The sequence below is a fragment of the Ammodytes marinus genome, assembly GCF_949987685.1.
Source record: "Ammodytes marinus genome assembly, chromosome: 22".
NCBI classification, from domain to species: domain Eukaryota; kingdom Metazoa; phylum Chordata; class Actinopteri; order Uranoscopiformes; family Ammodytidae; genus Ammodytes; species Ammodytes marinus.
Genome location: NC_137226.1, coordinates 7,811,146 through 7,824,132, shown reverse-complemented (window position 1 = coordinate 7,824,132; position 12,987 = coordinate 7,811,146).

Here is a 12,987-nt window from a genome sequence, read left to right as displayed (position 1 = left end):
AAGTTAGACTTTGACCATGTAATGGCCTCGATAATTTTCTAAATTTTTTTAATGCATTGCAACTTATAAATACCCACGGGTCAGAAAAACACATCATAAACTTTGATATGCTTCTCTTTTTCACTATGCCAAAAGATCCAGCTGCTAATATTCCTGTCATGTGTTAAGATAGTTGCTTTTGTTCTCATCTTAATACAGCACGGATCATTTGACATGAATGTGTATTCAATGAGAAACATTTTTAAATGTATATTTGTGTACATTATGTAATACACACATAGACATTCACTTATCTTACAGTCAAACACTTTGGCCTTTTTGTTCTTAGTTAATTAGCTATTACTATAAACAATTCACAATGGGTACAAATTATATTCAAGATATAACTTTTTTCATAAATGATCATTTAAACTTGCCTTGGCGGAAATAAAGTCATACTGTGACCTGCCTTTCCAGTGAAACAGTGTGTTGCCTGACTGAAAATAATTAAACACACTGGATTTCCTACAATCAAAGGCCTTCTTGAGCCGAAGTGCTGGAATGCTGCTGCCTTAGCCAATTACAATCAGCTGTCTCTCTTTCTCTCCACTTTAACCATCCACTTTCAGACCCATATGCTAAATCCTTCACACACAAGCACAAGTGCAAAATGTGTAATTTTGATCATTTCAGGAGTAGTAGGCCTACTTACTGAGAAACAAATCCAAGTCCAGCAGAAAACAGTATACCGTATTCTAATCTTCAAAGAACGGCTTTGTCATACATGAAGGGGGTATTTTACGCTCCACTAACCTGTTCCTGCCTTTAGTTAGTATCGCGTGGTAGGAAATACCCTCATAAATACAGAGCTCAGCTGTGGCTGGACGCAGAAACAAGGAACCCTGTTCTTGTGGCGCGATGACAGATTAAGTCTAGACTGAGGTTGTGTCTGGCTGCTGTGGCAGGTGTGTCTACAGTGTTTATGCTGTACATGTAAATGTGTACAGGGGATATTTGGTAAACAGGGAGATAACCAATGTACTTGTTTGAGGCTACCAGTCCTTGATTTTCACCAGAAATTCCACGTATCAATGAAAAGAAGCAAAAAAAAAAACACACCTAATTTGCAACTATGCCTCGGCTATATCTCAGGCTCATGTATTACAGTGCCTAGACACATGCACACAATAACTACATACAGTATGTGGTAAGTGAGATAATCTGGCTCTATAAGATAATTGTTTTTCACAGGAGAGACGGTCATTGAAATAAGTATTCAGGGAATTATCTTCCATGCAACATATACAGTACGTGTGGTGTGTGTCACACTGTGTGTTAAAATGATGCAGGTATAAAGGGTCTTTTGAAAGATTTGATTCAAAAGTGTCAGAGTGTTCTATGTGTGTGTTTCTGTCCGTGATCAAGCTGACCTGATTTTGATCCCAGCCTCACTGGTACAGTAAGTACCATGAGAGACTAGAGTCGAACACTCAAAGCAAACACACCTTCAACCCCTGTTCTATTAACCGCTGACTCTAGGGATAGACAGACACGTAAATAGAGACTCACTTGGAAGGACACACAAGCTTGCATAACATGCTTATATTCAAACTAAACAGAGACAAATACATACAGTATACTGCACATTCACATACAGTACATATGATCACACATAAATGTAAGATTACACGTTAAAGGTGAATTCAGCGATTCTGGAGAACGCATGCCTAGGCTCTGTAAACTGGCATGTTGCTAGCTACGGTGAGCTCTTTTTCTTAACATACCCATTCACATAGTGTAGGCTGTGTATAAACACCAGATTTTCAGCGCACACACAGAATTGACAAGTAGAGGATTGTGAGGAGATATTCACTGATTTTGACAAAAAAAAAAAGCATTCTCCAGAATCGCTGACCTCACCTTTAACCTAAATTAACACTCTCAAACAGGGTAAAAAAAACTTGCATACACATGAACATGCACAAACAGAACTGACATAACAAAGGACATAACAATCACATATGCATGCACACACACAAACATGCAAAACAAGCCGTATAGACATGCCTAAAGTTTCCGTGCGTCAGTTCAATGCTGCTAATGTTTCCCTACAGGGTCAGAGATTATCAGTTAATGCAAATGGCACAATGGAACAGGACAGGAATAAGAACAAGTAAGTGCAGGTCAGACAGCTGCTGTAACAAGAGCAGAGTGGCGTGAAACTGGCTAACTGGCCCTGACCTGTACATGGAACTTTTTAGTTGTTCGCTTACAGTGCTCGCTTTTAATCATAACTTCATTGTCATTCCCAATGCCTAATGTGGTTCCACCACTTCTTGCTTTGTTGGTCTCTTGGTTATTATATTCTCACTCTGCCTTGATTACAAGGCAACTCTTAGCCTTTGACTTCACCGTTGCCGTGATCTGTTTTCTTTAAGTATAATTTTGTTGAACAGGTCACTCATTTGAGTTGTATTCCTTGCACTGTTGTTCACATCGCTTTAACATCTCCAGCCCTCTTTATCTTGTCAGCGTTTCTTTTCTATTGAAAAAAATTGCACACTCAAAGAATACATTAAATAAACATGGTGTATCTTTTGTGTTGTGAAACCTTATCTGATGATCGACCACCAATCAATAATAGCAGAGGGTGGCCTGTTCAGATACCATCAGCAAATTCCCCTCAAAACGCGAATATGTCTTGCCTCCCAGGGCGTGTGTCATGCCAACGCCTTGATCGACAGCCTTGCTGCTGCAAGTAGCCAATTAACTTTCTCTGCCACCTTCCAGCTAAGTGGAGCCAGTGCTGAAGGGTGTACAAATTGCAGCCAGCGATGTAATTCCATATGAACACACACCTCACGCCGTCAAGAACAACAACAACTACAAAAAATCCAATCTGAAGAAACATGATGACTTGCACTTGCTGCTCAGTATTGGGGTTGGCCCATCAAAGTTGTGCAGGCTGGGGAGCAGCACAAGAGAGGGTGGAGAGAGTACCAGCCCCATGCAGTTGACATTTTAAAGAAACAGTTCAACATGTGTAGATGTCTAATATACAGAGGGTTGGTCGTATAAATGTTTAGCTTAATTTAGAATTAAACTTCAACTGCCAGTTTAGCTCAATGGGAACTATAAAACAACATATTCCCAAACGCCTGTCTTTGTTAACTGGCATGCTAGGCTACCAGACATACTGTAATTTGGCATTTGTTCACACTTTTTGGTAGAATTGTGGAAGATTAAATAAATAATCTGGTGTTTTGTCATCATTGTGAGGAAACCAGGCAACCAGCAGTAATCTGTTCATGTGCTAGGCCAATCAATATATTGTTGTTCTTCAATAATTGTTTCAGCCCTTAGCTTCCAACCCCTGCATGGGATCCAGGGTTTCTATGGAACAATTTGGAACAGCTGGAAGGTGTATTTCGTCACTACGCACATCTCCTAATCTCACTGTGGGTATGACAGCAAACAAACACAGCCCTCAAAATGTTGGACTTTAGCCTTAGGGATCAGGCCGTAATGCAATAACATTGTGCACAACTACTATTACTGCACATTTTTACAATGGCTTTTACAGCAGCTAAATACCAGCCTTTCTGTTGAGACTCTCACGGTCACACTATGCTGTCACCCTGACAAAATATCACTTTATCTTCCTTCTGCAGTTGTCTTGCTAGCTAGTAGCTACTTCTGCAAAGACACCCGTCACACAATCCCTCAGCTCACTTTTGTCCTCGAAGAACAAATTGACCGGAGCATGGAAACATCATGCAACACAAGGCTCCTACTGCCTTCCGGGATATGACATCACTCTATAATACTCTCATTCATTTACAAGTCGGAGGGAGATGGGGGAGAGAATGCTGTGACATTCACACTCTCTCCGCACCGGTATGCTCATTTCCCTTCTCTAACCTTGATAGACATTCAGCTCGAGCCATTGTTGTGTGTCAATTGCCATACCTTGCCTGCATTCGCTTATTTCTCTCAATGCCCACCCTTCTCATTCTTATTACCTCTAACAGTCGTCCTATTCCGCTTCCAACCACCTGAAAACACTGACAGGCGGACACATGAGCCGCACAGGGCCAATTTCTTGAGTGCTGCTCACCACTGGCACTCATTTAATTACTGCAGAGACAGAGGTGGGAGTAGAGCCTGTCAGAGCTTAAGCCTGGAACAGTGTGGTCCCTCACAACTCCTGGTGCTGTCCTGGGGGATTGTGATATATGTGTGTGTGTGTGTGTGTGTGTGTGTGTGTGTGTGTGTGTGTGTGTGTGTGTGTGTGTGTGTGTGTGTGTGTTTGGGGGGAGGTGGGTTGGAGTACCTGTCATATTCTCTATAGCCTACTTTCTATATGTGCCCAAGCTGACAACTGGAGATTAGCTTTTGTTGTGGCAGTCCTCCTGAGAGGCCTGGTAGCCATATGGCCAGATTGTTGGATGAATACCTTTTGGATTTTGAGCACACTCACATACACACACATTGGAACGATTTTAAACGGCACCCACTGGGATTAAACATGGTGTCAAAGAGGAAATGAAATGGCATCAAGTGAAAGCCTTCAGCATCAGCATGGGCAGGTGATTTGTTCCCCATAGGCTCTGGATCTGGAGGCAGGGGTTTGCCAATGCTTTTGAACCTTGAGAGATGATCTGGCTTTGTGTTGGCCGTGCTAGAGACTAGATTGGCATACCATTTCAAAGGCATGCTTCCCAAGCAATTAGTCCTAATGGCTTTCATGAACACTTGGTTTTTTCCTCTATATCCAACATTAGGTTGACATTTGCAGTTTTGTCTCAAATATCTCATTAAGTACTGTAGTCGATGATTCGAATCATCAGTCGGGAACCCCAGGGCAATAGGTGGCGGTAATGTGTCACGTCACGTCAAACACCATAGAAGAAGAGTGGTGAAAACTAAAGAGGAAATGGCAAAAGAAAAAACCAAAGCAGATTTTTGCGTTTGCGCTGTGCAAATTGCGCACTATTGATTCTGCTCTGCTATGTGCTGTAATAAAGATAGGTCGCCTTGGAATCAATTAGCCCCTGTAGACCGTGAGCATCTCGTCTTTTTTACTCACGCGAATCACCATTCTCTGCAGCCGTCACCGGCTCTGTGTTGTTTCTCTCTCACCGTCTCGCCGAGGCTCGGACACGCTCGCGCTTCAGCTGTGCTCCAATTCCCCTGTTCACTCGTTAACTGATTTTTTAAATATATCCAACCTGGAGGTTGTTTATTTTAAGCTCTGTTTTCGGTGGTTTTAAGGCTCATTTATGCTCCAATTCCGTGCGTAAATAGAGACGTACGTTTACAACATTATATCCGTCACTGCCCTCATACTTCCATGCGTCCTTCATGTTGGAATCGACATTACGCAAATCAACCATTAGTGGGCAGCAGCGCCGCTCAGAGTAAAAAGTTACTCAAATAGGAAGAAGAAGAGTCAAACAAACTAGTCTCGCACGGACCTCCGGCACTTCTCTATTGCTGCCGTCAGCCTGCTGTCTAGCTGACATTCTTCCCCGTGCGATCCCCGCTCATGCTGCTCTGTTGTAGTTGTATGTCCCTGTGCCCCGGCCATGTAATTTCATAGATAGATAAATGTGTATGTAATTTCGTACCAACTCACAAAAACCTCTCCTCAAAAGTTAAGACATTTTCTAAAGAATTATGTCTTTTGTTTATGTTTGTAAACAAATGTACAGTAAGTGAAAGTGAACTGTTGGCTATGCGCCCCCCGTGATCTTCGGTAGTAATGCTCCGTTCTGTCCGTTTGGTACGCATCCGCAAGCTTGCAGGATACGTGCAGAAATACGGACGTAATGTACGCAGAGTACGGACAGAAGGCTCCGTCCGTATCCGTATGTAACGTAGAGCATAAATGAGCCTTTAGTCGAATCTCTGGTTTGAACAGGCAGATCCGATTCGACTGAGAAAATTCCGAGTCGGGGACAGCCCTAAAGTAGGCTACTGCATGGATTACCAAAAAGTACAGTGAAGGCATCATCGGATCCAAACTTCAGTTTGTTCAATTATTTGGTTGATGACTAAATACTTGCAAAACTCATGACATTCACATCAGCCTTAGCTGTCCTTTGTACTTAGTGATGATTAGCTAACGTTAGCACACTTACACACTATACTTAATACAGTGAACGTAGGTTGTCATTGTTTAATTGCATGACATTGTAATTTTTCGTATGTCATTGTAACAATGTTAGCTTTTAGCTACAAAAGGAGAAAGAAGGAAATTACCACTATACCACTATAGTTACTGGGGAGATGAAAGTCAGCAAATTAAGCTTTACACAGATAGAAGCTTACTAAAAAGCAGTTGTTTGGCTTTTAAGGATTTTCCAATCAACGTTTTAGTCTCAGGTGCCACATGACAGGCGTTGTAATGGCACCACATCCCGTTGTTGAGTCTACACGTGATTGCATTCATTCCATGTGTGGGGCTTAATTTGTCCTCCCACAGGAATGCTCTCTGTAACTGTCCATGTGTGTGTTTGAGCCGTGGCTCCTCAGTTGTTGTTGTTTTGGATGTTTGAATTGAACCATTTCTGAGGATGGACATCACCATGGCAACTGAGACCACATCTTCTCCCTTTGAAAACGCACACAAAAAAACGACGTTTGTTTCCTCTTTTGAAATACATTGTAAAAACAACATGACATAGTTTTCAAGCTTGCTGGTGATGACTGGAGCTTTGACAGAGAAGCTATAGCCCCTGCCTTTGTTCTCTCTTTCTCTTTAACCTGACATCCAAGTGGCCTGTTTTTATTAAACATGTCAGGGTTGTATCCAGCCTGTTGAGTCTTCACAGTATTGTGTCTTTTCTTTACAAACCCTGAGTAATTAGACAGGTTGGAGGAACTTAAAGAGCCCTAAACGCCTCCTCTGCGAAAAGCACAGTTCACACTACCACTCCCACACACACCTCAGTCACCCTGTTGGGACGAGTCCTAGGTTTCAACTCGACATGTCCGGACATAACTCACCAACATACCATCTTGTGAACCAGCTGAAACACAGCTTGAACTTGGGTTACAGTTCAGTAACACTTGTGTACACACACACACACACACACACACACACACACGCACACACACACACACACACACACACGCACACACACATTCTAAAGTCTATTTGCAATAGAAGAGTATGTAGATAAATATCCAGATCACAATGTGGTCGCAACCACAGAGGACGAAAAGTGAAATTGGAGCTGATTGGCTTTATTCTCGGTCACCACCCCTCACTCTCTCAAGTAAACCCCAGCCGCCACGCAGACTAACCATCGGTCTGGCAGGTTCTCCAACATGCCCTTGCATGTCTCCTGACACTGAGTCAACCAGAAATAGCCCTTACCTTTCATACGGTAAAGTATAATCTGAAGTGTTTGTAGCCAAATTAACATAGAAGGGTATACTTGTACTTGGTAGAAAACAAATATATGTTAGTAGTAAAATTCAGCTAGATTGTGCTGTTGTGTTATTGTCCTTATTTGTAGGATAATTATAAAAAGTACTGTATATAAAGCTGGCTTGTGAAGTGAAAGTCCAAGCTTGGCTCTCAAAAGCGAAACACAACATGGTGCATGTAAATCAGTACATCAGTGGTTCTCTCTTACTAATTTGTATGAGTGGGAAATGAGGTGTATGCTCAAGAGAAAGCTAAACCAAAGAAGCTACAAGACACGCAGTCAGAAAACCTAACACCAAAGAGAGCAGACAGGCTGACTGCAGTAGGTTATACTGTATGTAGCTGAGGAGATCAGAGAACTCAGGTGTTAGACATCCCATTGATCAGTTCCTGTGAATCTCCACAAAGGAGAAAAGGCAGCCTAACAACAGGAAAATATGACAACTGGCTGTCGCAAGACCAAAACCAACAATGTGTCTGTCCGTATACTCTCCATACTTTCTGACCTCCATGTCCTATCAATGGCATTCAGCCCCTAGTTACTAGTGAATATGTAAACCAATAATATCTGATTTTCCTAAATCGTAACAGTAGTTTTTAGAAAACGTAACTTAAACAGGCGTAAGTCCTGTGTCTGTTTGTGTCTGTTTGAGCTATTTTAAGCTGTGGCTTGATACACAGTTGGTGCTCAAGTATCCACTGCAGAAGGACAGTGTATGTGGGACTGACTCAAAATGAACTACATTTCCTTTGTCCATTATCTCACCCACTGCAACAGTGTTGTTCATTGATTTGATTTTGAGAGGTTTAGACGTACAGTATGACACAGAGAAATAAGTTCCTTCCGGCCTCAGGTACAAAGACAGCACTGACTGGTTTAAATAATGGGTTCATCATTGCTTTTGGCCTTTCCATGGGATTTCCTTACAACAACAAAAATAAAGTAAAATCCCCACACATATCCTTTAAGTGTGAGTTTAAAGGTGCTACAAGGAACTAAAGCTATTTTTATATTGTTTTTCTTAATGCCTTTGGCATGTGTACGCTCACCTAGGAACAACAGCTGGCACAGTAAAAACACTACCGCTTTTGTCCAAAGGGGGTGCAGGAATTAACTAAAACTGAAAGGGCCTCGGAGCACTTTTAAATAGTGAAATGGCTCCAACAGAGAAGGTGATAAAGTATCAGTCAACACTGGTTGTCTTTCCTTGGTAAAAAGGCAAACCTTTGATGGTCACAGCTCTCTAGGCTTGAAAACCGTAATCCTCCGCACCTCAACACTGCGTTTGGCTCGGCATGCTTACGTGGCAATGGCAGCTGCTTTGGAGTTCCTATTTAACCTCATGCCAAATCAGATATATTCTCCTTTTATCATTCCCCCATGCTGACGTCTGTGCTTTCACTTCCTTGATCCAAGTTTTGGGAGTTGAATTGGTTCAGATGTATACGTAGTTAGGCATAATAATGAAGGGATCTTAAATGTATATGAGTATGTGTATTTTGTGCCTCTGGGTGTATCATCTGCAACAGTGCATGCTCAATATTTTCATGGGAAACATACAAGTGCATGACTAAGACCGTCTACAATTGTATGAGAGCCTCTAACGTGCAGACAAACATGACCTCCATGACCGTTGCAGCACGGAAAATACAACAAACCCGTGAGTCACGAAGAGAGATACCTCAGCCTCTGGGCATGACAGTCAGCCCCTATTGCATGATTGGAATCTCTGCCGTGGAAAATAACTCTGCATATGTGAAGTAGAGAGCAGCACACTTGGGGGTTAAGCTCGTCTACACTTTTGGCCGTGCCCTGTCAAACTATAACTTGTGTCATGAATAGCAGCTCGCAGCGAAATGACAAGTTGTGTGGGCCCGGAATGGATTTGCTCCCTAGCTGTTTGAGGCTCTTTAAAGAATGACTCATGTTGAAGGCGTTAGGTGTCATTGACTTTTGCTCACGCAGTTTACTCTCTCTCCCTCTCTGTCTCTGTGTCTCTCTCTCTCTCTCTCTGTCTCTCTCTCTCATTTTTAGCCCCCTGGACCTCTTACAAGTTGAGACACAGTACGACAGGAGTTAGTGATAAAGACCTGTATGTTTGTCTACATATGTTCCTTCTTATCAATCTGAATGATAAGGGTATCGTACCCTTTTTATTGGTCTCCCAAGTTATACTGTGAGGAATACTGCTATATGGCAAACAGATCCCTGAGTACAAGACAGTGAAGAAATAAATATGACGACTCTGATTTCAGTCGATTTATTTTCCTACACTTTTTGGGGTCTTATGATCATGGGGTTATTCTGAAAAAATAAATTAAGTGTGTAGGGAAAAGCTCAATATCATGTTGAATAGTTGAACATTTTAGGAAACAAGCTTATCAGGCCAAGGGTTGAATAAGGAGATTGACATCAATGTCACATCTGTACGGTACACATAAGGTGACATCAAATTAGGTTAGCTTAGCATAAAGACAAGAAACAGGTGGAAACAGCTAGCCTGGCTCTGTCCAAAAGCACCTCTCGAGCCCATTAGTTGACCTGTTCTATCGCATTAGTTTAATCTGTACAAAATGGCACATTATGTATGTACTTGCCTTATGTCCTCAGAATGCCTATCTGTAAGTCATAGAACAGCGTGCTATTACTCACATAGACATCAATGGAAATGCTGATTACTGTGGGCATGATTATATTCATGAGCATAATAGGAACCTAGCAACAAGATAATATATGCCAGTGTGAAATATGACCACAGCATATTTGAATACTGAATGCTCAAACTGTCCATAGGTACTCACACATTCGAATGGAACACTTCCTCTGTTAGTGTGGATTTCAGCAAAACTAAAAACAACCGCCTCACTTCACCCAATCTGAATTTAATATTTGCGTAGAGCCTAGTATAATAGCATCAATCCAATCCAGAGCCACAGTACACATGGTGGCACAGTGTAGCTACTCACACAACAGAGTAACATTATGTATACGTGAAGACTATGTCCCAGATAAAGTGAGAAGAACATGTAATATAACAGAAAGTATTCAACCTTTAATTTGGGTTACATCTGTTGTATAGGATCATATAATTAGGCAGAGGAAGCCACAGGCTATTATGCTATCAGACAACGCCACATCCAACAATCAGTCTTTATTTATCATTCAGGCTAAGACTCTTCGGCCATGCTAGCACAGGCTGCTGTATGTCAGCATTTTGAGCTTAAAGTTTACATGTTCTCTATCTTAGGCTAGCGTGTTAGCAACACTTGTTAAATATCACTGAACACTGCTGAGGCTAATGGAAAAGTCATAGCCTTAATTATAAAATAATAAGATAAAAATGTTAAAACCGTCAGGGGTGAATCAAGTCTGTACCTAGTTTAACAACAATTGTTATTATTATTTTGTTTTACTTACAACCAAGAGACCAACACTGCCTTCAATAAAGCCATTATGCTAACTGGCTAAAACGTAGGATGTTGAAATGATTTTTTTGCAGTGACTTATTAATGACTCACTACTTCAATGTAGCCTATTGCAACTTCTGACAGCAGCTGCTGTGCCACCCTTTCAAAGCTACATAAAGTGAGTATTAACACCCTGTACTGAAGCTGTATCTAGATCTGGTGTACAGGAGAAAGAAGCCCTTTATCATTATGCAATGACATGGCTGGCTGAACATCCTTAAAAGGGGAAGCAGGTCATCAGCAAATAGGTTGTGTGCAGCTAAGCAAGTGTATCTTACTTCATGGCCTTGTCCAGACGGCTGGAATATCGCACTGTTTGAGCGTAAATTAGCTGCTGGTGGGATACTTATTACAGTGCGTATGACAGGCACCATGGTACCAATAGACTCAAACACACACTTAGCAGCTTATATTTGGGTAGTAGCATATATATAATTGTGAATAAATACATATTAAGGTTCAGGATTAGTTTGGGGATAAATATTTAGAAAGTTACCACTGAAGCTTTTCAGTCCACCGGCGCACTACCTGGGATTCACAAACATATGGAGGTGTTGAAGGGAATGTTCGAGTTCGAATCATCTTTCAGAACTGGACTTGACTGGTCTTGGCAGGCCCCCCTCACTATCTCAAATGTCACTGCTATAAATATACGCACACAGACACACAGTGGTATACACAAACGCTAAATGGGCTTTATATTGTTAAACACTCAGCATGCGAGTCCTCTCCTCTTGTCTTTGCCTTCAGAATGGCGAGGAACTGAGTCACTTGGCGGGGCGAGCTTCGTGTATGAGTGGAAAAGGGAACTGAATAATTTGTGCATCAGTATGTACCATGACGGACAAGTTTAATCCTTCCAACTTAGAGCTGGTGCCAAGTGCAGAACATGAATAACTCAAGATTTTCTGGAGAGCTCTGAGTGTGAAAGAGAATAATGGAATATAGCTGGAGAAAAAAAATATGTATAAAGTGCCTTTTCCGAGGGAAACTTTGCTCGGAGGATCCATCTTTTAAATCTCACAACGAATAAAGTAAATACAGGGGGCGTTAAGCCGAATCAGAAGTAGGAAAAAAATAAAATATATATTACAGTGAAGCAATTGAATGAAAAAAAAGGCTTTCTGAGGCATTCAGTGTTCATGTTTCTTCATTTTTGTGAGTAAGTCCAAGGCCAAGCCACAGCACACAGAGCAACAGTCCAGCGGTAAGGGAGGTCGGGGCAGCTTCCTGCTTGAATTAACATTGGCAGAGAGAGAGAGAGAGAGAGAGAGAGAGAGAGAGAGAGAGAGAGAGAGCGAGAGAGAAAGAAAGAGAGAGCGCATCATGGAAAGTTTGTGATTTTCTCAGATGAGTCTCTTCCTGGTGTCCGAGGATCAAAGTGGGAAGGGTGTAGAGAGTTTCTCCGACTTGTTTTTGTGAAAGGTGATTACCCCGTCAGAGACACACCCAGACGCTCACGGCGCAGTTACATCACTCATGTTTGACACCAACATTTCCAGTGAGTAGTAGTGGGCTGTGCCGTTTTACATTCTTGGAGTGACAATCCACAAGCTGTGTTTTTGTTTTATTTGGGGTGATATATGCAACACCACACAGCTGTTATTTTCTGCCCCCAAATAAACAAGAATATCCAGTTTTTAAGTTAGGACATAATGATGTTAGAGTGTTGGGTATTCAGTTATATATTAGTGTTGGGGAGACTTTTGTCCTGTACTATGGAGGAAAAAGGGTTTGTTTTAGAAAAGATTGCAATATCAATGTGTAAAAACATTCCATTTAGTTAAGCCCTGCATTTTAAAAACATTTATGCATTTACAACTCTTTTTTAGTCCCAAAAGTATTTTGTGAGTGACGGCTGACTTTGCTGAACAGCAGCCACTGTGGTCTCAAAGGTGGTGGAGTCATTGACTGGAGAATGCTTGTTGTCAATAACAGTGAACAAGCACGTTCTTATTGTAAAGCATCTAGCTAAATCTACTTAAAAGAAGCTATCTTTAGCTGACATAAGCCACCATAACGTCCTATTTAATGGCAAATTTCACTCATATTATATTTTGCATCATATTGTATCAATTCATTGTAGTTTTATGATACATGTA